Raw genomic sequence first — 26170 nt, forward strand, 5'->3', positions numbered from 1 at the left:
ACGTCTGCTGCTGGTATTCAAAGTGCATGTTTCAGTCTGCATGTCAGAATTTTTTTAATGAAATAGAAGAGGATTTGAGAAGTCACTCAAAATGATCCCTAATTTTTCTTTCTGAAGCACTAATCATACTTTCTATGGCAAAATTAACCCCCTCATGTTGTTCCTTTTTAAATTGAGTGTTTTCAGACTTACCACTTCATTCCAATCAAGATGGCTTCTGGTGTGCCATACTTTTGTCATAAGTAAGACTGTTAGCGCTCTAGTTGTTCTTTAGAACACTCTGGGACATTCTGTCATTGGGCTATACTTGGGGTACATCTGGGTGATATTTGGGCTACATTTAGGCTCTTTTGTCTCTGGTGGCCATCTTGGGAGACTGTATGTCAGAATGTTTTAATGAAATTGAAGAGGGTTTGAGAAGTCACTCAAAATGTGCCCTAATTTTTCTTTCTGCAGCACTAATCATAATTCATATGGCAAAATATACCCCCTCATTTTGTTCCTTTTTAAATTAAATGTTTTAAGAGTTACCACTTTATTCCAATCAAGATGGCTTCAGGTGTGCCATACCTTTGTAATAAGTAGGACTGTTAGCGCTCTAGTTGTTCTTTAGAACACTCTGGGACATTCTGTCATTGGGCTATACTTGGGCTACATCTGGGTGATATTTGGGCTACATTTGGGCTCTTTTGTCTCTGGTGGCCGATTTGGGAGACTGCATGTCAGAATTTTTTAATGAAATAGAAGAGGATTTGAAAAGTCACTCAAAATGTGCCCTAATGTTTCTTTCTGCAGCACTAATAATACCTTCTATTGCATAATATACCCCCTCATTTTGTTTCTTTTTAAATTAAATGTTTTAAGAGTTACCACTTTATTCCAATCAAGATGGCTTCAGGTGTGCCATACCTTTGTAATAAGTAGGACTGTTAGCGCTCTAGTTGTTCTTTAGAACACTCTGGGACATTCTGTCATTGGGCTATACTTGGGCTACATCTGGGTGATATTTGGGCTACATTTGGGCTCTTTTGTCTCTGGTGGCCATTTTGGGAGACTGCATGTCAGAATGTTTTAATGAAATAGAAAAGGATTTGAGAAGTCACTCAAAATGTGCCCTAATTTTTCATTCTGCAGCACTAATCATACTTTCTATGGCAAAATATACCCCCTCATGTTGTTTCTTTTTAAATTAAATGTTTTAAGAGTTACCACTTTATTCCAATCAAGATGGCTTCAGGTGTGCCATACCTTTGTAATAAGTAGGACTGTTAGCGCTCTAGTTGTTCTTTAGAACACTCTAGGAGGCTGCAGTAGAACACAAAGGAATCAACTGACAGTCTCTGTCCTTGTTGGATGTACATGTTTTACTGAGAATGTCAGACTTCATTTTCACATGACTGAGAAAGATAATGTGAATTTACAGAAAATATGCTTTCAGTTTAGCTTATAGATCCCCTTCCAAACCACTGTGGGAAAATCATGAGATATTAGTTTTCTTTCAAACAATATTCATGATATCACAGCAGAAGGTTTTTTCACATGGTAAAATCACCTTAGAACCCACCACAATTCCTAAAACGAGTATGGTACCATCAACAAATGATTTATAATGTAACTAAAGTCCTAAAACCCTCTATTAACTACAATGCTTTTTAATGAGGTGCTATCATGTATATTGGTCCCAAGATGGCTGCCAACACTTCTTGGATGAAGTGCTGACAGCCAATCAGATCAGATGTGTGGTTAGGCTCCGCCCAGATATATATCTTTTTTTGAACCTAAATTACTCAAAATCCACTGGAGCACATATATTGAGACCTAGCAAAGGCACATCGGGCTAACAGTCCCTACAATTTTGCCAAGTTTCGTGCAAATCCATTCAGCCGTTCGAGCTAAAAGTGAGGCCAACCGCCCTATGGAAATTAACATGGGAAAAACGCGTTTTAGGACCCCCCTTTTTTCTTGGCCCCCCCTTGATGAAACCCCCCCAAATTGTCAGGGGCTGCTCAGAAACAAAATGTTCCATTTTCCTGAAAATTTCAGCCAATTCTGTCCACAAACGCCAAAGTTATTAGACATAGAATTTTCAAAAATCCCTTAGAGAAAAAATCCTAACTATATATACCTACTGGCGACTGCCAGTAGGTAATATATATATATATATATATATATATATATATATCCTACTGGCGGTCGCCAGCAGGTAGTTGTAGTTAGGACCTTTTTTCCATAGGAAATCCGCAACATTCTATTTGGCCAGCTCCGTTCCGCTCCTTCCCTGAAAAGTTCAGGGTGATTCGTGAAGCGGGGGGGGGAGAAAAAAAGGGGTCCCACAACATTTTTTCCCCGTGCATTTTCCCATAGGACCTTTAGCCACAGCTACAGCCCGAACTGCTGAACAGAATTACGCCAGAGTTACGCTAGAAGCTAGGCTGAAGAAGTCAGTGGAACAAGTGTGCAAAACGTAGAAAGGGGGCAGGGTAGAAATATTTTGACCCTCTGGACCTGCTTAGGGGGTCCCAGAAGGACCCCCAGGGCCCATTAAATTATTATTATTTTTTTGTGGAAAAACCGGCAAGTGGCGTAGGGTGCGCGAACTCTGTCGTAAAATAAATAAATAAATAAAATGGAGCTTTTTTCACAATTAGCCCCTGGGGGTGCCAAATCCCGGGGGCAAACCTATTAAATTTTATGGGGGGCTCATAGAGGCCCCCCAGCCCTGGGGAATGTCACTCCCCGGGGCTACAAAAAAAATGCTTGGGGGGGCTCCAAGGTACCACCAACAGGGCTTTATGTATTGTGGGCCCCCATCCTGGAGCACTCAAGGACCCCATCACCCTCCGGGGATACAAAACAAAATGGATTGCGGGGGCTCCAAAGTCCACGAAGCCTAGGGGACCACCACTCCACAGTGCTTTATGTATTGTGGGAGGGCCGGCTCCTGCTGTGTCCCGGGGTGCCCATCCTGCCCTCCCATGGCAAGGAAATCCGTTCCCTCTTTCAAAATATGAGCCAGATTGCTTTTCCACATGGGGAGCTCCATGTTAGTAGCTCCCGATGTGGAAAAGCAATGCCAGCTTAGAAAATCTTCAAAGCTCACCTTTTGCCTTTGTTGTGTGTCCGAGCACGGCCTGGTTCATAGTGCACCCTCCAGTTTAGTGATCTGAAAGGTAGTATATAAAGTTAGTAATAGCATAGTACACACAACTGCACAAGTATATTTTTGCTTTATTTATTTGTACACTCAGGATAATGTATTTCATCAACTTCCACTGTAAGGAGGTGACTGTGCGCTGTTTTTCTTCCAAAGTAGTATATCCCATGCACTCCCACTGCATGGCGGTGAGTTCTTAATATTGTGTTCCAGAATGTTGCACCCCATTGACTCGCAGAATCCGGGGGTAAGTGTTTTTTCTTGCGAACTCAGAGGCAGATTTACAAGCTCCTTGTGCCACTTTTCCCATGTTAAAAGTGACACAAAAGTGGCGCAAGGGGCTTATAAATCTGCCCCTCAGACTTTTGTAACCTATCTATTCTGACAACTCGGAGGTAATTGTAAATTCCTACATAGTGAAGCTGCTGCACACTACCCACTCTCTCCGTTCTCAGATAACTTGTCGTGGTTTCGGAAACAAGCTTCTTTGCTCACCTTGTGCCATTGGTGTGATTCAAAGAGGGTGCACCACGTGTCGAAGCAACCTTCTCATACGTTGTTACGATGGCCACGCATCATTGCAGAATGCACAAACATAGAGCTTTGGAGGTGTTTGTAGGGGGATGACACCAATTTGTGAAACACAACCTGTAAGATAAAAAGGAAGTTAACATTGTGTGTCATTTCTTTATCAAAGGAGAGAGGAAGTGAGAGAGTGACTGCAAAGAATATTCACAGCTCACCTTTCTGTCACCGGTGTATTTTTCATCACGTGCCGGGACATAATGTACCCTGAATATCTACATCTAAATGATAGTAAAAGAAAGATGTTATGATTGGTATTTTTTACTATCTTAATGTGGAGTAGAATTACATCGCCTTTTCAGACACTTCCCTCCCGCATTTAAAAACAACTATTTGTACAGTTCCAACTTGTTTAATAGGCTTCAATTTTTGAAAAATTACTATAGTAGTAATGTTTTTATGTGGTTGTGAAAGCAAGTGGTGCGAAGTGAAGCATGGGATTTCAATCATCACGAGCGTCGGACATTTGACCGATTATAAAAACGTTCCTGCTATTGGAAAAAAATATATAAATGCAATAAGATACAGTATATAGGACTGTGTACGCCTAAATCACTACGACACCTTTTTGTATCCAGTCTGCTGTACCCCATGAATTCCCTCTGCTGCGCACCCAGGCCTCATTGCTCACTTTTTCATGGACAGGACATCTTCTACATCATGCAGTCATGCTCTGCCATGAAGAAGTCTGACATATGGTGCCGAGTTTTGATATTGCTACGGCTAACGACATACTTGTTCTACCATCATCATCGCAGGTTCCTCACCCGCTCACTCCTTGCGGTACCACTAACTCAGTGACCAAAGAGGCCAGGCACGTAGTAGTGGGCCCTTGTACTCGGTGGTTCGGGCCTACATGAGGCACCCGAACCACTAGGACAGGCCAACACATCGCTTGGGATGGGAGCAACTCTAAAATGGCGTAGAGCATGTGTCTTTTTTATTGGTAGGGTCACGTGTGTAGTGATGCATGTGCTGGATGGGTGTGGTGTGGGTGTATACCAGGCATGAGGGAGTGTGTGTGTGCCGTTCTGATAACTAGACCTGGGACTAAGAAATCAGTACAATGGAAATCTGGGCAATGTTGCGTTTCTGTTTTTTCCTGGAAGCGTAAGTGGAGTGGGCTGGCCTGACGTATGGCAGTGCTGCGTGATGCTCTCAACCATGATTACGGAGCTATGGGCATAGTTCCGTCATTAGCTTTATGAGAAATCAAGTGGTTCGGGTGTCCTGTTTGTAGTGCTGACGTCACCTGGGTCTTAAACGCGAATGTATCATTATATCTGTAAATTTTCACAATATGGCCAACATGGAAGGTACAGGGTATCACTGACTCTATATTCATTCATAGTTGCACACATCAAAGATGGTGGACATGAAGCATTTATGCGAATATTAATGTTTGTTGTACGTTCAGTGTAGTGTTGTAGCTGTAGTAATACAGGGCTGTGAAAGGTTTAAGTTGTAGTTTTTGGCACATGAAGGGCAGCTAATATATATACGTATGTGGTCATTCAGGTACACTGTCGAACTTGGTGCTGGAAATCAGTGTTCGAGGCTCGGAGTTGCGTACACATCCTGTTATTGTAGAGTAATGACATAATTAAGCGTGCCTGAAAATGTTCTGTAAATACGGTGCTCATGTAAATTGCTGATATCGTATTGGGAAGATTTTGCGCTATATAAATATGTTATTAAAAAAAAGGAAGAATAGTTCACACTTACTGTCAGAGGTAAGATGGTGGCTTACGCTATTTATAGCACAAAATAATGTGGTAGGGCGCAGGAGCAGCATTTTAAAAACATAATAAATACACAGACACAGATAGATAGGTAAAGTGGGTACGGGCACATCTGCTCGACTCAATTTTATTACGTTGTGGTTGTTAACAAGTAGAATAGTAATCATGATATCATACACATTCAATTGTAAATGGTTTATGACTTCTGCTGTACTAAGGTAGAAGCACTATATGTGAAATAATACACAGAAGATTCTATCGTAAAGTTTTCCTGAGTTGTGGTACACTGAGGTAGGGTCGGTTTTTGTAGAGCCTGCGATGATACGTGCTTCAAGCAGAATGCACTGGTAAGAATGTCTTTTGGCAAATGAATTTTGCCTTAATAAGGCCACTTGGCGATTATTTATGGTGTACCGAGTTAGTGGTATGAGTGGTGCTCAGCGTGTGCTCACCCTGCGATAATGCGTGGTTCGAGCGGTCTGTACTCAAAATATTGAGTGTTGCATACTGGTCTGCATGTATTTTGAGGTAAAAAAAAAACTACCATCAATGGTTATCAATTGCTCTGCAAACTAGGTCTACTTATTGCGCCCCATAAGAAATTATACGATTTCATTTCACGCAGTGCATTCTAACTTTCTCAAAATGGGGACATACGTATGGTTTTTATGTTAAAGGTGATATCCCAGAGATATTTGGTATTGACGGTGGTGCAGGTACATTTTGGCGCTGTGTTCTACTTTCTTTGTAAACATTGTTCACAGGATGTAGGGATTAAAGGTGCTTGTGCATACTAGCAGTGCCACAGGAGTATTTTTTGTCTGTGCCTTAAATAAGTCAAGGCTAAATTCCTTACTACCTGTGGTGTAGATACAAATCTGAATTCAAGTTGTGAATCCTACTGTTCGCAGTGTACATCAAAGCTACTATTCATCACAGTTATATAAGAATACTTTTTTCACTTATTTTAACAAAATCTGAATACATACAGTATAATTGACTCTGCATTAAATACATCAAGGCTGAATTCCCTACTGTCGATAGTGTAGATGAATAGCTGAATTGAAGTTGTAAACCCTGTTGTCCGCAGTGTAGATCTTAGGTGGACTGCATTATCTGTAATCATGATTGAAGTGGAAGATAGAACATATATGCAGTGTACATTTTATTATTCAACTAAATCTATAAGTGATATAAAAGAAGTTTTTGAAGGAAGCATACTAAAGGGATATTGTGTAGAATTTGATAGGTGTTATACTTAGTTTGGATTGCACTGAGTTAGTAGTATCTGAAACAACAAGGTTCTGTGAAGCTTGCGGTGATGCACGGTCCGGGCAGGCCGTACTTATACTAATGTTTTTTGTCTTGTATATTCTGCCTTAGTAAGGCAACGTGATAAGGATTTTTGGTGCACTGAGTTACTAGCACCTTTGGCGCTTAGCGTGTACGTATTCTGTGATGATGCGTGGTCGGAGGGTACAGTAATTGGACTAATGTGTTTTGTCGAATTAATTTTGCATAAATTCCATTTAAAATGGACAGCGACATAAAACTGTTCACTCTTTTTTGCGATGATTTATAGTGCACTGAGTTAGTAGTATCTTTGGCACTGAGCTTGTACATATCCTGCGATAATGCGTAGTGCAGGGGGGCCGAACCTGGAGCAATGTTTTTTTGCCTAGTGAATTCTGCTTTATAAGGCTACGGAGAGATGACTTGTGGTGCAGTGAGTTAGTGGTACCGAAAGCACTCAGCGTGTGCGTACCCTGCGATGATTCGATGTTCGGTGGGGTCACAGTGGTATAATATCTCTTGTCTACTGAAATGCGTCATGTACAATCATCTTTCTACCTCAATGGTGAGCTTTCACAACGTAGATCGAAGGCTGTGGTTATCACTGACATCAAGAAATTCTTTATGTCGTATCTTTTAACAAAATCTGAGGGCATAAAGTACAATTAACTCTACCTTAAAAAGAATAAGGCTAAATTTCATGCTGTTAGTAGTATAGATTGAAAGCTGAATTCAAAATGTGAACCCTGGTGTCCGTACTGTAGATTGAAGGCAGAAATATTGACAAATGATTTTTGTCACTTATTTTAACAAAATCAGAACATATACAGTACAATTGTCTCTGCATTAAATAAATCAAGGTTGAATTCCCTACTGTCCGTAGTATACATGCGAAGTTGACTTCAAGTTGTGAACCTTGCTGTCTGCAATGTAATTTGAAGGCAGTAGTTGACACAGACATCGAGGAATGCTTTTTTTGTCACATACTTTAACAAAATCTGAGGACACAGTACAATTGTCTCTGCCTTAAAGAAATCAAGACTGGATTCAATGTTGTCTGTAGTGCTAATGCGCCACTGGTATCAAGTGGTAAACTCTGTTGATCGCAGTGTACATTTGAAAACAGTACTCAGTACACTCATTGTGGAATGTTTTTTGTGGCATCCTTTAACAAAATTGTCTCTGCCTTACATAAATTAAGGATAACTCGAATGCTGTCCGTAGTGTAAATGAAAAGCTGAATTCAAGTTGTGAAACCTGCTGTTCGCAATGTATATCTTAGGTTGCACTGCATTATCTGTAATGTACTCCATACATTTGACTGATGCATACGGGACTCATGAACTGATATCAAGTGGTGAACTCTGTTGATTGTAGTGTACGTTTTAAGGCAGTACTCAGTACAGTCATTGAGGAATGTTTTTTTGTCCCATGATTTAACAAAATTGTCTCTGCCTTATATAAGTCAAGGCTAACTTGAATGCTGTCAGTAGTGTAGATGGAAAGCTGAATTAAAGTTGTGAACCCTGTTGTATGCAGTGTGGGTTGAAGGCAGTATTTGACACAGACCTCAAGGAATGCTTTTTGTCACTTATTTAAACAAAATCTGAAGACATATAGTACAATTGTCTCTGCATTAAATACATCAAGGCTGAATTTACTACTGTTCATAGTTTAACAAAATATGAGGTTGAGACTGAATTCAATGTTGTCTGTAGTGCTTCTGCACCACTGATATCAAGTTGTAAACTCTACTGACCGCACTGTAGATCGAAGGCAGAAGTCTTTTAGTCTCCTTATTTCCTCTCTTATGAAGTTTCCCGGAAGTTTTGTCTGAAGATGCCTCCTCATACTTGCTGTTCCACAAGAGTATTTTTTTGTAGGTTCACCCCTGCACAGCACCGCCTTGCAGATTTTGCAAGTGACTTTGTTGGCATTAACCTTCTTCTGCATCGGAGGAAAAGTAAAAAACTTCCAGACAATCGATGTAAAGTTCTCTAGAGGGGGAGCTTCAGGCACAAATTCTTCATTTCCAGAGTGTTCTGAATCAGAAGATGCTTTATTAGTAGCCATTTCTCCAACTTTGCTGAGAAACAGGTGTTCAAAATTGAAAAAGAGCAGATTTTGCCAGTAGATGTCTTCTCCTCAGGAAGGTGTAACAGGCGTGATTGAAATGGGTGGGGTAGTTCAACACTTACAATAGGAAGTGTAATGAACTAAAGAAATCTCTTTTTTCTGGTCACATGGTGTCTGCGTTAGACGTGGGCGGTAAATTCCGTTCCGCTCACGAAATATGTGGAATTTGGGTAATTTCACGTTCCGCGGAGAATTCGAAATTGCCCATAATTCTGCCTTCCGTGATTTTGCGAAATTCTTTGCTTGTTCACGTTCTCAAAATGCGTGTTCCCGAGATATTTCCCCCCGAGCAGGCATACACCAATTGCGAACAGGAAAAAAGCATTGCGAACCAGCAAATCTGCGTGTTCGCAGAATTTCTGCGTGTTCGTGTAGATTTTTTACAGTTTCGCAGAGATTTGCGTAACGCGATTACGCAAATTCCGCCCACCCCTACTCTGCGCACGGTACACACATGCAGCTGGCACCCAACTCGCACCTAGTGCGACTTCGCGAAATTGCATTTAAAAGAAATGTAACTTTATTGAAAGTTAAAGAATATTATTTTTATAATTAGCTCAGATAATGTCTTGTCTAAATATTTATATTAAATAAATATATATATAGGTTTTTGAACTTCAAAAAATTCTGCGGGGGTCCCACACCCACTGCGTCCCCCACATATGACGTCACACGCAACTGTCACATCGCGTAATATGTACATCTTGCGTATGCGCTACAAGTCGTGTACCAGTCGCATAGCGTCCGTGTTTGCAAAGTCGTACTCGTCGCACACCGTAGGCGGACCCTACTCATCAATCCTAAAATGGTGGATATGTTCCGCACAGTGAACGAGAAGGGTGCGCTTTGGGTGCGCGACTGTCAAACAAAAAAAGAAAAATATAAGTATATTTAAAATAATGTAAAATAATCAAAAAATTATATATATTTATTTTAAATAAATATATTAAAAAAATATGTGTAGAGTAATTTAAAAAAATAATAAGTAGATTAAAAACATGTACTTAAAGAATATAAAAAAATAGAACAAGAAATATATTTAAAAATTATCATTTGAAAAACCTTTGAAATTCACTGAAAAAACCATAGGTTTCAGACACGTTATAGTTAGGAATTAGCATTTAAAAAACCTTTGAAATTCCCTGAAAAAACCATGGGTTTGAGGCTGGTTATAGTTAGGGAATATCATTTAAAAAAACATAGAAATTCATTGAAAAAAACATAGGTTTCAGGGGTGTTGTAGTTAGCTGGACATTTCACTCATACAAAACCATTGAAATTCCTTTGTTATAGTTAGTTGTACTCTAGCGCCCGCAATCCACTGGTGATGAGGTCACATATTACATCATTCATGACATGGTCAGTGGTATCACTGATGACAACACTGCTGACATCTCAAATGACATCACTGATGACATAATCCATGTGACAATCAGATACACATTAGACAAAGGGAGCGCAGTTCCTAAGGGGTGGAAAGAAGGGGAAGGGGAAAAGACAGAACTTTTGTCATGTTGCCCTCACACACACCGAGAGGTGTCATGCTTTATCATTGGGCCTTGCTCCTCATCGGGCCGGCGCTGCAATGCTCGACGGGCTCACTGTTTCTGGGGCTCTTTGTCAGAGATCTTTTTTTGGAGAAGCCGTTGGGTGCGTGTGGGTAAGGGGGCAGTATGTGATGTAGTGCATGTGTAGGGTGATCTAAAATTGGGTCAGGGTCAGTCCTAAACTCAGTAAGTTTAATGGTAAGGTAGATCCTGCCTAATTAAAAGGGAATTTGGATGCCCTGTGGGAGTGTAATGTTCCTACCAGGCGGTCTCTAATGTGGGGTCGACATGTTTTGCGCCTAAATGTTCTAAAGGAATCAGTTGGCACTTCTGCAGGACCTATGTGTGATAATAAAGTGCACGATTAATTAAACAGGCTCCAAGACTTTTGGGAGTAGCCTGAAGTGGGGCCCTAGTAGTCCTGTACTGGGCAAAGTTGAACCCATAGTACCAGGAGCTACTGCCCAACGGTGTTCCTTTTCTCTTTCACTCTGGATTTCTTGAACATAGAAAGGACACAGATTTAGATATATTAAAGAAAGCAATTGTTTAAGATATTCCGTGGAAGAGTTGATTATGATGTAAAACTGACCAATAACATTAAAAGAAATGAATTGCAAATATGTAACCATGTCTAGGCCGCATGTCGAGAAATATTATCTATCTTGACCAATCATAATATGGGTAGCGGTGCCACCTGTCTATCTCTTTTTAAATAACTATAGAAATAAAAATACTGACCCTATGATTGATTAGATTGAAAATGTATTGTATAATATGTATTTATATAATGCGACTGATACATATATTTCTATGTTGTTTTTTCTGTGGATTTTCGTTGCACATTGCACATTGTCATGTTTGTAATTTGTGAATGACGGACACCTGACGAAGGCCACAGGCCGAAACGCGCGTAGTTCTATTCCACCGCATTGCCTACCTCAGTATTTCATCGACCGAAATTTGTGTTTGTTTTTGTTATTCTTTCACCTATGTATTTGTTATGTAATTATATGTAATTTATGTAATAGACCATTGATTGTATAACTAATATATAAAAAAAAGTAAGAAAAGAAAAAAACTATTTTTATACAAAAAAGAATATACAGAATAAAAACAAAAAATAAACAAAATATTCTGGTTTGTTCACTAATGATTGAAAGTCTCTTGATAAGTTTTGAATATTGATAAAGTAAAGGGCAGTTGTTCAATAACTGTTTGCTATAGAGAGCTTTGCTCTCCCTTTTTCCTATCTGTTCATTGTTCCCTTCGACTAGCAAACTTAGTATATGTAGGGGTCCCCTGCTTTTCAAAAATTGTATACTCATGGCCTGTCCATGAGGGGTATTTGTGACATTGGCATATTAGCCTTAAAACAATTTTAAGGGCAGGTTTTCACACATGGTTTGTACGGTCAGTCGAACACATTCTTTCTCTTCCATTATCTTTTCACTTCTCTTTCATCCTTCTTGCAAGACTAGGTTCGCAGATCCATCCAGTACTTTGGTTTCTTTCAATTGACATTCTTTTACCCTATTTTCCATTTTTTTGTTCATAGATTAAAAAACACAAGTGATACTCATCCTTTAACAAAAAGATACAACCACTTACTGTATATTCTTATCCACTTAATAATGGCTACTATAAAATCCTTTGGATTTAGTGATGAAGACTTTGTTTCTATGCTGGGATCCTCTGTTGGTTTTGAAACAAGAAATAATACCAATACTGAACAGAGTGAAGACCTAATCAAGTTGCTAGCTTTAAAAAAGAAGTCTAAAAGAATCGAACTTCATGGTAAATTTATATTAGACTATCTAAAAGCTGGAGCAATCTCACAAGGTCTCCAAATAAAAAACATTCCAGGTCTATTTGTACAGTTGAAACATTTTCTAGAACGTTGGTCCCTCATTGCCAATCGGTGCTCGAGGGATTTAATGAGGCTGATTGTGGAAACGGCTAAGGAAGTATTAAATCAATTGGTTCAAGAAATTATAGAACTTGAAGATAAAATGAAATCATCCACTGTTATATTAGACATCAAAAAGAAATTAGAGGACATAGAAATGGATCTAAATTCTTACAGTGATTATTTGTATAAACGCAAATTGGAATAAATTCCAAAAAGATCTTCGTTTTTTCAGTCATGAAAAAATCTATCCTTATTTGACAGAAAATTTCTATGCCCAATCTGAAAATATGGACCAAGATAATGTATCCTATCAACCAAACTTTAGGTCCAATAAATACACTACTTTTTCCAATTCCTCTGACTCAGGTAGCAATTCTAGCATGTCACCATACCAGCCAAGAGGTAATAGATTTAGATACAATCAGGGATATCAACCTTTTTTAGGGAGACGTCCGCAAAACCGAGGAAATTGGAGACCAAACTATCGTCCCCAATACCGGTGACAATATCAGAACCAACAGACCCAACTATATCCGCCTCAGGGGAAATATCAACAGAACCAATCCTATCAACCTCAGGGACAGTATCAACCACATTTCCAGGACCATCAACTGAATTCGGGCAGTTACCTGGAAACACGAAACGCCCGCTATTGGAGGGAGTAAAAACTATCCCTATTTTCAGTCTAAGCAGCCATGTAGCTAGTCCTTCCACTTATTCCATACTGTCCAAGGGACTGTCATTTGTTCCCCATTCTGGGTTGAACAGATTTGAATTATTTAATGACATGATGAGCTTCTTCCGAAAGATCCGGTTAAAAAGTTTTTTCTCTAATACAGACAATAATCTTTCAGATTACAACAAATCAGGTCTAGCCCCAAAATCAGTGTTTACTCCAACTTTAGATCAAGTAGCTCCAGAAGTACGTATCTTTGAAAAACTAGTCACTAACAAACTGATAAATATCACCAAAAAAGTACCACATACCCCCTATAATATCTCAAGAGATGAATATCAAGCATTGATTAAACTTAAAGATTCTAGTAAAATAACTGTCAAAAGTTGCGATAAAGGGGGAGGGATAGCCATCCTAGATACAGCCAAATATGTTGATAAAATAGAAGAAATTCTGAGCGATACTTCCTTTTATGTTAAAATCTTGAGAGACCCAACCACAAAGATTAAAAACAAGATATCTAAACTAACTGCCAAGGTACTTCACAATGGAGATATCTGCCTTAACACCTTGGCTGCTAGGTGTTTTTTCCTCCTGTGCTGATCTTGGATGATTCCCATTGTTTCATGACGAGCTCAGCTCGTCATCAGCACAGCTCAACCGTGCATCATGACGAGCTGAGCTCGTCATGAGCATGGAAAGGGTTAAAGAACATACCTGTATGAATGTAGATAATCCAAAAATGGCTAGCCTATATGGCATCCCTAAAGTTCATAAAAACTAATGGGATCCTCCATTTCGTCCAATTGTTACAACTATTGGCAGTGTCAGGGAACCTATATCCAAATATTTGGATGCAATTTTACGTCCACATATTCCAGAAATACACAGATATATTCAAGATACAAGACATATTATTAATCAACTAGAAGATACTCCATTTAATGCACACAGACAATGGATTGTAAATCTAGATGTTGAGAGTCTTTACTCTAACATCCCCTGTGCAGGAGCTATCGATGCAACCAAATGGTTCATAGAGTCCTTTGAGATTGATTGCAATACTAACTTTATTCTGGATTATCTCAAAATCATTCTAGAAGACAATATTTTTGAATTCAGAGGTAGCCTTTATAGGCAAGTTAACACCATCAATGCTGATGGTATTCCCCTCCTGTGCTGATCCCGATTTATTCCCATTGTTCATGACGAGCTCAGTTCGTCATGAGTGTACGAGAGGTGTACCTCATGACGAGCTGAGCTCGTCATGAGCATCGAAGGTGTTAAAGGAGTAAGCATGGGCGCATCTTGCGCCCCCACTATTGCTAACATATATGTAGCACACTTCGAAGAACGCTATATCTTTAATGAGGTAGCCCCATTTTTTGAGTCGATCTTTTACTGGTCGAGATATATCGACGATATTATTTTCATCTGGGACGACAATGAAGACATTTTACAAGAGTTCATATCTTGGTTAAATGTCTGTGACCCCAATTTAAAATTCTCGGAAAAAATGAGTAATACTGAACTTGAATTCCTAGACCTAATGATTAAACATGATCAAGGAAAATTGATCATGGACCTTTTTGTCAAACCGACTGCCCGCAATACTCTCCTTCATTACAGTAGTTTTCATCCAATTACACAGAAAAACATCATACCATTTAGCCAATTTCTCGGATTGCGGAGAAATTGTACCAGATTGGCAGATTAAGATGAGAGGGCTGCTGTAATGAAGGAGAAATTTAAAGAGCGAGGCTATCCCCAAAGACTTATACGGGAATCTTGCAAAAGAGCAAGATATTATGATCATCAACATCTTCTGAAAAACACCAAAACTAAACAAGATGCTAGTTTAATATTTGTAACTAGACATTCTTTGTTAAACAATCAAGTACGTCAAATTATATATTCTAATTGGCATGTACTAAATGTCAATAAAACCGATCAAGAAAAAATACCTAAGCCATTGTTTGCATTTCGCAAAAACAAAAATTTAAAGGACATGGTTGTAAGATCACGTAGCCAGTGAGTAAGGAAGACAGACAAAGACATGTCATTACTGAGGACCCAGTAATTGTAAACCATAAGTGCGGAATTTGTAAAATTTGTCCGCAAGCAATTGAAACAAAAGAGATCCAATACAATGGGATCACCATACAACTGAACTACATGACAAATTGTAAAACAAAAAATATTGTATATCTATTATTATGCCCATGCAACTTGGGATATGTTGGAGAATCGTCCCGTTCTATCTATACGAGAGTTACGGAGCACAAATCTGCGATCTGAACGAAAAATGAATGCCCCACTAGTAGCCCATTATGTAGAACATGATCACAAACCAGAAGAGATCCAATGGGTCATCTTGGAGAAGATCACCCAGAAAGAAGGACTGTGTATTGACAAAATCCGGAGAAAACGCGAAGTTTTCTGGATTTTTACTCTAGACACAGTCAAATCAGGATTAAATATAGACATTCCCTGGGAACAAGCAATTATATATCTCATTCAGATTTATTCATGTTTCCGCATTATCTTGAGGCAACAATGAAAAATAAATCCTTTTGCACATAGAGGTTATTCATTAAATTTTCTAGTCCATTTTCTGTTTTTTGTAACTAGGTCAGAACACTCATCTATGCAGTAATTAAACCATCATGTTGCGCAACCTTAATACACTGTTCGGATGTGGTTTCCGAGCATCGGGTTGCTCATTCGCTGCAAGCGGCTAGTCCATTCTTTATTTTTATGCCAGGCGGTGGATAGCATGGTGACGCGGCATGCACGGCATCTGGCGGCGCCATGTTATTCCTTAATCTATGTTGGTGCCCTATGAAAGTTCACATAGGGTCGCAAAACACACGTCATCAGGTCATTACGGCACCTGAACCAAATAATTCCAAAAGCGCTGGCCTTTTTAAACTATATATAGAGATCTAAGACGAGCTTCACGCCATCTGGGTGCGGAAAGGAGTTTCATCATATATGTGAGGCCATATCGGATATAAGGTACGTAAATGCGGGTCGTGAGAGGGGAATCCGTAAATAGGAAAGAATCTTTTTGCATACTGAGCACACTGACGCTTAATAGCGTTTTTTTGCCTTTATATTTATTCCAGAAACATAGAAAAAAGAAACCGGATGGCCTTAAATTCTATTTTGCGGATTCTAAAATAAAAGGTAAACTTTATGAACTATACCATAGAGCCGAACCCATAAAATAGATTCTTAAATAATGAGACATTTAAATTAATGTTTTGGTTCTCTTTAGACTGTACCCACTGAAATGATATAGATGGCGGTCTGAAATAGATATATCGATCATCTACGATAAAGCCACATGGTCTGTCCAATAAATGTTCGGCTGAACACAACATTTTAAAGGTAAACAGAAACTTCTAGATATAATATCAATGACTATAATAGGTATAAACATTCATAAATAATACAATCTCCTTATGTTATTTCCTCTCCTTTATCACCTGATGGGCAAAGCTCTTCACTCGCTTTGTACCGTGCCTGAACAACATCTGCAACTAACTTAATTGAAATTTGTTTATTCCATCTGGACACGGAAAATAAATAAAGGTACAAGAGGATAATGCTTATATGTCCATAATAAATAAAGGACAATGTTGATATGAATCCTGTCATCCCCAGTGAGTTATATGTAGAAAATCAAATATATGTAGGATATCCCCATGGTTAGGATATATACCTTGCCACTATGGGTATCATCAAATAACTGATTCTATATCTTCTAGAGAACCCTAAAACAAACTAAATGATACATTGTCGTTTATTTGTATATTCTACATATTTAGATATATGGGCCTACTAAAAGTATTCAATAAATGCAGACTCTATACTTATGTGTAGGAACGGTTAAGCCGATACTGTTTAGCTGATCTAAAGAAATAAAACATGATGTTCAGTTAAAGTCACTTTACTATTCACAGAGTCTCTCTTCAGACTAAATACCTATAGATCTATAGTCGAATGCTTTGACTGGAGGACTTAAGTTGTGATAAAACAAAAGATTTAAAAACAAATCGTATATCACAGTATTCTCAAAGTAAGTAAGCTTCAAACTCGATAACCTTCTGACTAAAAGTAAAAGTCATAGACAGTTGCCACCGAATGGAAGGTGACTAACCAATGTACTAGCAGGATTTAAATTCTCTGTACAACTCTGTGTTCCTTTTCTCTTTCACTCTGGATTTCTTGCACATAGAAAGGACACAGATTTAGATATATTAAAGAAAGCAATTGTTTAAGATATTCTGTGGAAGAGTTGATTATGATGTAAAACTGACCAATAACATTAAAAGAAATGAATTGTAAATATGTAACCATGTCTAGGCCGCATGTTGAGAAATATTATCTATCTTGACCAAACATAATATGGGTAGCGGTGCCGTCTGTCTTTCTCTTTTTAAACAACTATAGAAACAAAAATACTGACCCTATGATTGATTAGATTGAAAATGTATTGTATAATATGTATTTATATAATGTGACTGATACATATATTTCAATGTTGTTTTTTCTGTAGATTTTCGTTGCACATTGCACATTGTCATGTTTGTAATTTGCGAATGACGGTCACCTGACGAAGGCCACAGGCCGAAACGCGCGTAGTTCTATTCCACCGCATTGCCTACCTCAGTATTTCATCGACCGAAATTTGTGTTTGTTTTTGTTATTCTTTCACCTATGTATTTGTTACGTAATTATATGTAATTTATGTAATAGACCATTGATTGTATAAGTAATATTTAAAAAACAGTAAGAATAGAAAAAATCTATTTTTATACAAAAAAGAATATACATAATAAAAACAAAAAATAAACAAAATATTCTGGTTTGTTCACTAATGATTGAAAGTAGCTTGATAAGTTTTGAATATTGATAAAGTAAAGGGCAGTTGTTCAATAATTGCTTGCTATAGAGAGCTTTGCTCTCCCTTTTTCCTATCTGTTCATTGTTCCCTATGACTACCAAACTTAGTATATGTAGGGGTCCCCTGTTTTTCAAAAACTGGTCAAAGTTGAAACCATAGTACCAGGAGCTACTGCCCAACGGGGGTGATAAGGAGCACAAAGTTGCTACACTCAATCGGGTGGCAGCAACTCGCACAGCGTTCCGGAACAAGGGTAGGCATACCGGCGAATTGCCGCCACACGACTGAGTAAAGCAACTTTGCACCTCACACATAGGTCCTGAAGAAGTGCCAACCGATTCCTTCACTTAGGCACTCAGACAATCATGCACCCATTCACAGACACACTCATAGTCTCATGCACCCACTCAAACACTCACTCAGACATTTATGCACACACTCACAGATCTTTTAATATTCTCATGCACCCACTCCCACACCAACTCAGACACACATGCATCTACTCACAGACCTATTCTGAGTCACATACCCCCTCACAGACCCACTCTGACACTTATACACCCACTCACATGTCCACTTAGAGACTCACACACCCACTCACAGATCCAGTTAGACACTCACAAACCCATTTACAAACCTACTCATACACTTACACACATAATCGCAGACCCACTCTGGCACTCATGCAGCTGCTCACAGACCCAATCAGAGACTCATCCACTCACTCACACACCCACCCAGACACTTATGCACCCACTCACAGACCAACTCCTATTCACAAGCACCCACTCACAGACCCACTCAGACACTCATGCACTATAGGAAAGTACCTCTTTTTGAATGGTTAGCGCTAACTTTATGCCTGATGTGATTTCAAACTGTAAGTGCACTGGGTCCCTTTTAACCAGGTTCCCAGTGCCAGGTCTCTTTCCCAAAATGCTGTACCATGATTGGCACAATTTCAGCTACCCCTGTAAGTTCCTAGTAAATTGTACCTCTGGTACCAAGGGCATAGTTACTGAAGAGGGTTCTCTGGGGCAGCTGCAGCACTGGTTGTGCCACCCCAGGGTCCTCTCACCAAAGCTATGCATTCTGCCATTGCAGGCTGTGTGTCTTGGTGCAGGAAAATCCAAAGAGTCGACAGGGCTAACAGTAATATGTGACATGCCTCCCATGCACTGCATACAATATAGGTAAGTCATCCCTACTGCAGGCCTTTAGCCCTAAGGCAAGGTGCACTAAATCCTATTTGGGGGCATATCAGCATGCACAGATATGCCCATAAAATGTCCAGTCCATTCTGTGATGTTCTAAGTGAACAGGAAATCGATAAAGGTACATGGGCTGAATACTTGTCAAGATGAGTTTCTTAGCTTGATGATGGTTTCACTAATTTCTAAGATGTTTGGTACTTAATAAATCCTCACTAATGCCAGTGTTTAAATTATTAATACATTCACATATGAGACCCCTTTAGAGGGTCCCCTGAATGCCTAACCCAACACTAGTTGTGACTCTGGTCAGTTTTCACCACCCTGCTGCCACCAGACATGTGTGTGACCTCATGGCATTGTTCTCAGAGGACAGGAACAATAGCTGCTGGGGGGGGGCGGGTGTTTCACACATCCTACAGGACAGGATGGCCTTCCTGGGCAGGAATCGTCAAAGGCAATACCACTTCTGAAATCCCACCCAGGAACCCTCAGGTAGAGGGGAAAGCCAAACCCCTTTCCTGCTCTACAGTTGACAGAGGGGCAGGTTGAAAAATCAGTTAGATGAGGAGGAGGGTCCCCCTTCAGCCTGCACCATCCCCAAGGCAGGGCAGGTGAGGAGAACCCCTCTCCTAAAATTCTCGCATCTTGAGATGGTGAGAAAATCTCCAACCAGGGCTAGATTAGTGCCTCTTCCCAAAAGAAGGGACCACTAAAGGGTATAGGCACCCTAAAGGTAGATAGCCCATTGGCTATTACCTATCTCCTCTTGAACCACCCCTAATTTAGGCCCCCCTGACCCTGATTCATTGGACCGAAGAATACCAGGACAAAGTAAGAATCCCTACATGAGAACTGAAGCGCTGCTGAAGAATAAAAAGGTGCCAAAACCTGCCAGCTGCTCCAAGGACTCGGCAATCACTGCCTGCTGTGTTGTCCTGAACATACAAGGACTATGGAGCACCTACAAACTTCATGAAAACCCCAACAAGCTCCCTTGGAGTGAAGGTATCATTCCCCTGCACACCCGCTGACACCGACCATTTGAAGTCCGGGTTTCTCAAATTGCTGCTTCCCGTAACCTCGCCACAGCACCAAAACAAGAAGAGATACAACAGCTCCAGAGGTTCAGGTCTGCCTCTCCACCAAGTTTGGAGGCACCAGGACCTACCGGAGTAGCGGTGTACCAATTTCTGCGTTACCGGAACCCCAATGGTAAAAACCAAGAACAGGAGTCCACTCCAGACTTCCAAAGCACCAGAAGTAGGCACTTGTCGAAGGACATTGAGACACCCAGGACCCACTTCCTGAGTGGCCCAGCTGTCCTGAGATCACCGCTTCATGTTTCCTGCTCCTGACTGCGAGGACCCTGAAGATGCACACTGCTGAGCTGATCTGTTCACTTTACAGCCGTCCCCACTGGCCCAAGCACCAACTATCTAGCTCTGTTCCTATGGACCCCAGACCCTAGCAACCTCCTCCCTCTAAGGAGACCCACCGGACATACCTGTAAGCCCACCTGTGCACACACTTGGAGAAGTGGAGAAGTGTGGCTCAATGGTTAGAGCAGCAGATCCTGATGCAGATGTCTGGGCCGGACCAGGGTTCAATTCCCGCCTCGGCGGGTCATGGGCTCCATTTCCCCAGACCTGATAATTCTCGCCTCTGTGCCTATTCTACGCATGGGTTCCACTCCGCAACTCTGGGCAATAGCTTGCTTAATCTCCACAATGGACCCAACAGTGCTAGGATGCCTGGCTTCAACTTGGGGGTGCCCAGGAGAGAGCACTTCACAGGGAAAGGCCAGGAAGGGTTCCACAGTGGTATGTGTAAAGCGCCTTGAGACCCCTTCGGGGGTGAAACGTGCGCTATATAAGCACTACATTTACATTTACATTTTCCAGGATCCTCAGCACTCTGCTCCAGCCTGATCTGGGATGCTCCCAAATGTCTCTGCTGGAACTTTGGACCTGGTGCCAACATCAACCTACAATGAGAAGGTTGTTTGTATTTGCATTTTCCACTTTTTATAAAGTACTTACCTTAGAAGTTTGCTCTTGGTCTTAAAAAAACATAAAAAACATTTATTGCCTCTGTTAGTACAATAAATTCTTAGCATCACCTTCGCCCACACTACCATAAAAAGAGCATTAGAATTACCTGCTTTTTTCTCTGTGTGCCACTTGTGGAATCTCTAGACTCTCGGCATAGAGTGCCAGCTTCCTACATTTGGTGGTTCAGCGGTGGGATAGAAGACTTACTATTTGCTGGAACCATTTTGTCAATATTTAACCACATGAGTAAATCCAAAAATTCTCCTCAGCTAGTCAGATTTCTAAATGTCTGAAATTAACTGTTAGGGACTTCGTTAAGCCCCTGAAACAAACTGTTTGGAAATTTAAAAATCAGTACTTTGCATTAGTCCCTGAAACAAACTGTTTGGAAATTAAACCATGTGTACTTTAGTTAGGACAAAGTATACAGTGTGTAGTCATTTTCTTAATTTCATAAAAAGATCCCAACTTTGGTAAAATAATGCATGAAACCAGTAGCCAGGGTCAAGAGCTGGACCTGACACCCTAAATAGATCTGAACTATGCTAGAAGCAGGGCCCACTGTAAGGCTACTTTATAAGAACAGGCAAAAGAACAAAAAAGAAATACCTTCAAAAACTGATAGCTCAGTTCTGGAAAGATCACCCAGACCTGGTAGCCAAGTCTGAGGATGACGATGAGGTCAATGAAAATAATACTTGGAATAGGCATGAGTCTGTCCCCTAAGACACAGCTGAGGCTCCCTTAGATGATGACCAAATGCTGAAAAGTTTGACGAGGAAACTGAACTTAGAAACTAAGTTTGTGAAAATAAAAAAATAAAGAAAAGAGATGGCCCTAGGATCTATCTCTGGTGGCAGCATACAAATAAATAGGGACTGTACCTACATCTTCAGGTGGTCATTATATCACCAAATGGTTCACTGCATTTGTGAAAGTTCGTACAGGAAGGAAAGTTGCTTGAAAAAAATGGGCTCCTCTGTTGTGGGAACTATTCTCAGGGAAATGCAGGAATAGGATCCTGACATTGCCTGAAATAGATGCAGAGTTGTATGACCTCATAAAAGGTTCCATGATTGAGGGCTTTGACCTCACCACTAAAGAGTATAGAATAAGATCCAGAAAGACTAAAAAAAAACAGAGTCAGTCTTGGGTGGGATTCGCCGACTTTTCAGTGAAAACACTAGGGGGCCCATTAGGATGGCGGGCGGGTCGCCCCTGCCAGGCTGGCGGTAGCCACCGCTGGCCTAGCGGGGGTGATCCGCCCGCCATCCTACCCGGAATGAATCCCCGCCATATTAGTATGGCGGGGGAAAGAAGGTCCGCCGCTTTTCCACCCCGGTCGCCTTGGGGCCGGGGCGGAAAAGGTTTAATATGGTGGCAGTGTCTATCAGACACCGCCAGCCATATTAGCATGGGCATTTTCCAATGCCTTTCCGTGGCGGCAATGCCGCCATGAAAAGGCATGCGGAGACACCCTGCGGGGGGGCCGTTGCTGGCCCCCAGGGACTCCGGGGCACACATGGGGGTACCTATGGTACCCCCCAGCATTGCAAAGTACATCCTGGCAGGCACCGCACAGTGCCTGTCACGTTGTGCTCTGTAATGCACAACATGTATCTTTAGCATTAGCACCGCCCACCACAATGCTAAAGATAAAGGATGCACCTGCCACTGTGGTGGGCGCATCCTAATACCCATAACGGGACCCCTGCTCTTATGGTGGGCGGTCCCTACACACGACAGGATGATGGGAGGACTTCGTCCGCCCGTCATCCTAATGAGCCCCTAGGTGTTTGGTCAACCGGTAACAATAAGAAAGACTTTTGCCTCTGTGTACCATTTACAGATTCTATGGATTTTCTGCACAGTGTACTGCTTTTTAGTACACTATATAGAGAGTCAGCTTCCTACATGCCCCCACTCACAGACCCAGTAAGACACTGACACACCCAGTCACAGACCCACTCAGGCACTCATGAACCCACTCATTGATGTACTCAGAGACTAATGGACTCGTGACCCACTCAGAGGCTCACGCACGCACTCTCAGAGCCACTGAGACACTCATGCATCAACTCACAGACCACTCCGACACTCATGCACCCACTCATATACTCATTCAGACACTCATAGAACCACGCACATACAAACTTAAAGACTCACACACACAACCACAGACCCCCTCAGAGACTGATGCACCCATTCAGAGACCCAATCGGACACACACGCACCCACTAACAGTCACACTCAGAGATTTACAGACCTATTCTGAGAACCAAATACCCACTCAGAGACTCACTCAGACACTCATATACCCACTCAAAGACTCACACACCCACTCACAGATCTAGTTAGACACTGATACACTCACTCACAGACCAACTCAAATACTAATGCACTCAGTCCCAGACCCACACAGACACTCATGCAGCGACTCAAAGACCCGCTAATACTCTCATACAGCCACTCACAAAGCCACTCAGTTACTCATGCGCCCACTCATAGACCAACTCAGACACTCAAGCACCCACTCACAGATCCATTCAGGCACTCAGTCTTGGGTGGAATTCACTGACTTTTCTTAGTGAAAACACCAGGTGGATGGTCAACAGGTAACAATAAGAATGACCTTTGCCTCTTTGTGCCATTTTGGGATTCTATGGATTTTCTTCACAGTGTAATTCTTTTTAGTAGACGATATACAGAGCCAGCTTTCTACATGCACCCACTCACAGACCCAGTCAGACACTGATGCACCCAGTCACAGACCTACTTAGACACTGACACACCCAGTCACAGACCCACTCAGCACTCATGAACCCACTCCCAGATGTACTCAGAGGCTAATGCACAAACTCACAGACCCACTCAGAGACTCACGCACCCACTCTTGGACCCACTGAAACACTCATGCACCCACTCACAGACCCACTGAGACACTTATTCACCCACTCATATACGCACTCAGACACTCATAGAACCACTCACAGACCAACTTAAAAACTCACACACACAATCACAGATCTATTCAAAGACTGATGCACCCACTCAGAGACCCAGTCAGACACACATGCACCCACTAACGGTCACACGCAGAGATTTGCAGACCTACTCTGAGAACCAAATACCCACTTACAGACCCACTGAGACACTCATATATCAACTCAGAGACTCGTACACCCACTCACAGATCCAGTCAGACAGTGATACACTCACTCACAGACCAACTCAGATACTAATGCACTCAGTCACAGACCCACACAGACACTCATGCAGCGACTCACAGACCAACTCATGCACCCACTCATAAAGCCACTCAGATACTCTTGTACTCACTTATCGACCCACTCAGCCACTCATGAACCCACTCCCAGATGTACTCAGAGGCTAATGCACAAACTCACAGACCCACTCAGAGACTCACGCACCCACTCTTGGACCCACTGAAACACTCATGCACCCACTCACAGACCCACTGAGACACTTATTCACCCACTCATATACGCACTCAGACACTCATAGAACCACTCACAGACCAACTTAAAAACTCACACACACAATCACAGATTTATTCAAAGACTGATGCACCCACTCAGAGACCCAGTCAGACACACATGCACCCACTAACGGTCACACACAGAGATTTGCAGACCTACTCTGAGAACCAAATACCCACTTACAGACCCACTGAGACACTCATATATCAACTCAGAGACTCGTACACCCACTCACAGATCCAGTCAGACAGTGATACACTCACTCACAGACCAACTCAGATACTAATGCACTCAGTCACAGACCCACACAGACACTCATGCAGCGACTCACAGACCAACTCATGCACCCACTCATAAAGCCACTCAGATACTCTTGTACTCACTTATCGACCAACTTAGACACTCATGCACACACTCACTGACCCACTCAGAGACTCATGCACCCAGTCAGACACTGACACACCCTCTTACAGACCCACTCAGATGCTGATACACATATAGTTCCAGACCCACTCAGACACACACGCACTCACAGTTATACTCAGAGACTCATGCACCTACTCACAGAGTCACTGGGAGGCTCACATACTCACTCTCAGGCCCACTCACACACCTACTCCCAGACTCACTCAGACACCAACAGATCCGCTCATAGACCCACTTAGAGATTCATGCACACACCTGCAGACCAGCTCAGAGACTGACACACCCACTCACAGACCCAGACACTCATGCAACCAGTCACAAACCCACTTAGAAACTCAGGTACCCAGTCACAGACGCACGTAGATTCTCATGTACCCACTCCCAGACCCACTCAGAGACTCATGCACCCACTCACACACCTATGCACCCACTAACAGACCTCCTCATATTCTCATGCACCCACTCCCAGAACCACTCAGTCAATCATTCACCCACTAATAGACTAACCTACCCACTCACAGATATATTAAAGAATAACATTAATTTTAATTTTTTTTATTATATATACATTTTAACAAATATAAAAAATAAACATTTAAAAAAGTTAAGCACCCATATAAAATAATGAATATATATATATATAATAATGAATATATATATATATAATAATGAATATATATATATATATATATATATATATATATATATATATATATATATATATATATATATATATATATATATATATATATATATATATATATATATACATTACCTACTGGCGGTCGCCAGTAGGTATATATAGTTAGGATTTTTTCTCTATGGGATTTTTGAAAATTCTATGTCTAATAACTTTGGCGTTTGTGGACGGAATTGGCTGAAATTTTCAGGAAAATGGCACATTTTGTTTCTGAGTAGCCTCTGAAAATTGGGGGGGGGGGTTCGTCAAGGGGGGGCCGAGAAAAAAGGGGGGTCCCAAAACGCGTTTTTCCCATGTTAATTTCCATAGGGCGGTTGGCCTC

Source organism: Lissotriton vulgaris, chromosome 11 (assembly GCF_964263255.1).
Source record: "Lissotriton vulgaris chromosome 11, aLisVul1.2, whole genome shotgun sequence".
Taxonomy (NCBI): Eukaryota; Metazoa; Chordata; class Amphibia; order Caudata; family Salamandridae; genus Lissotriton; species Lissotriton vulgaris.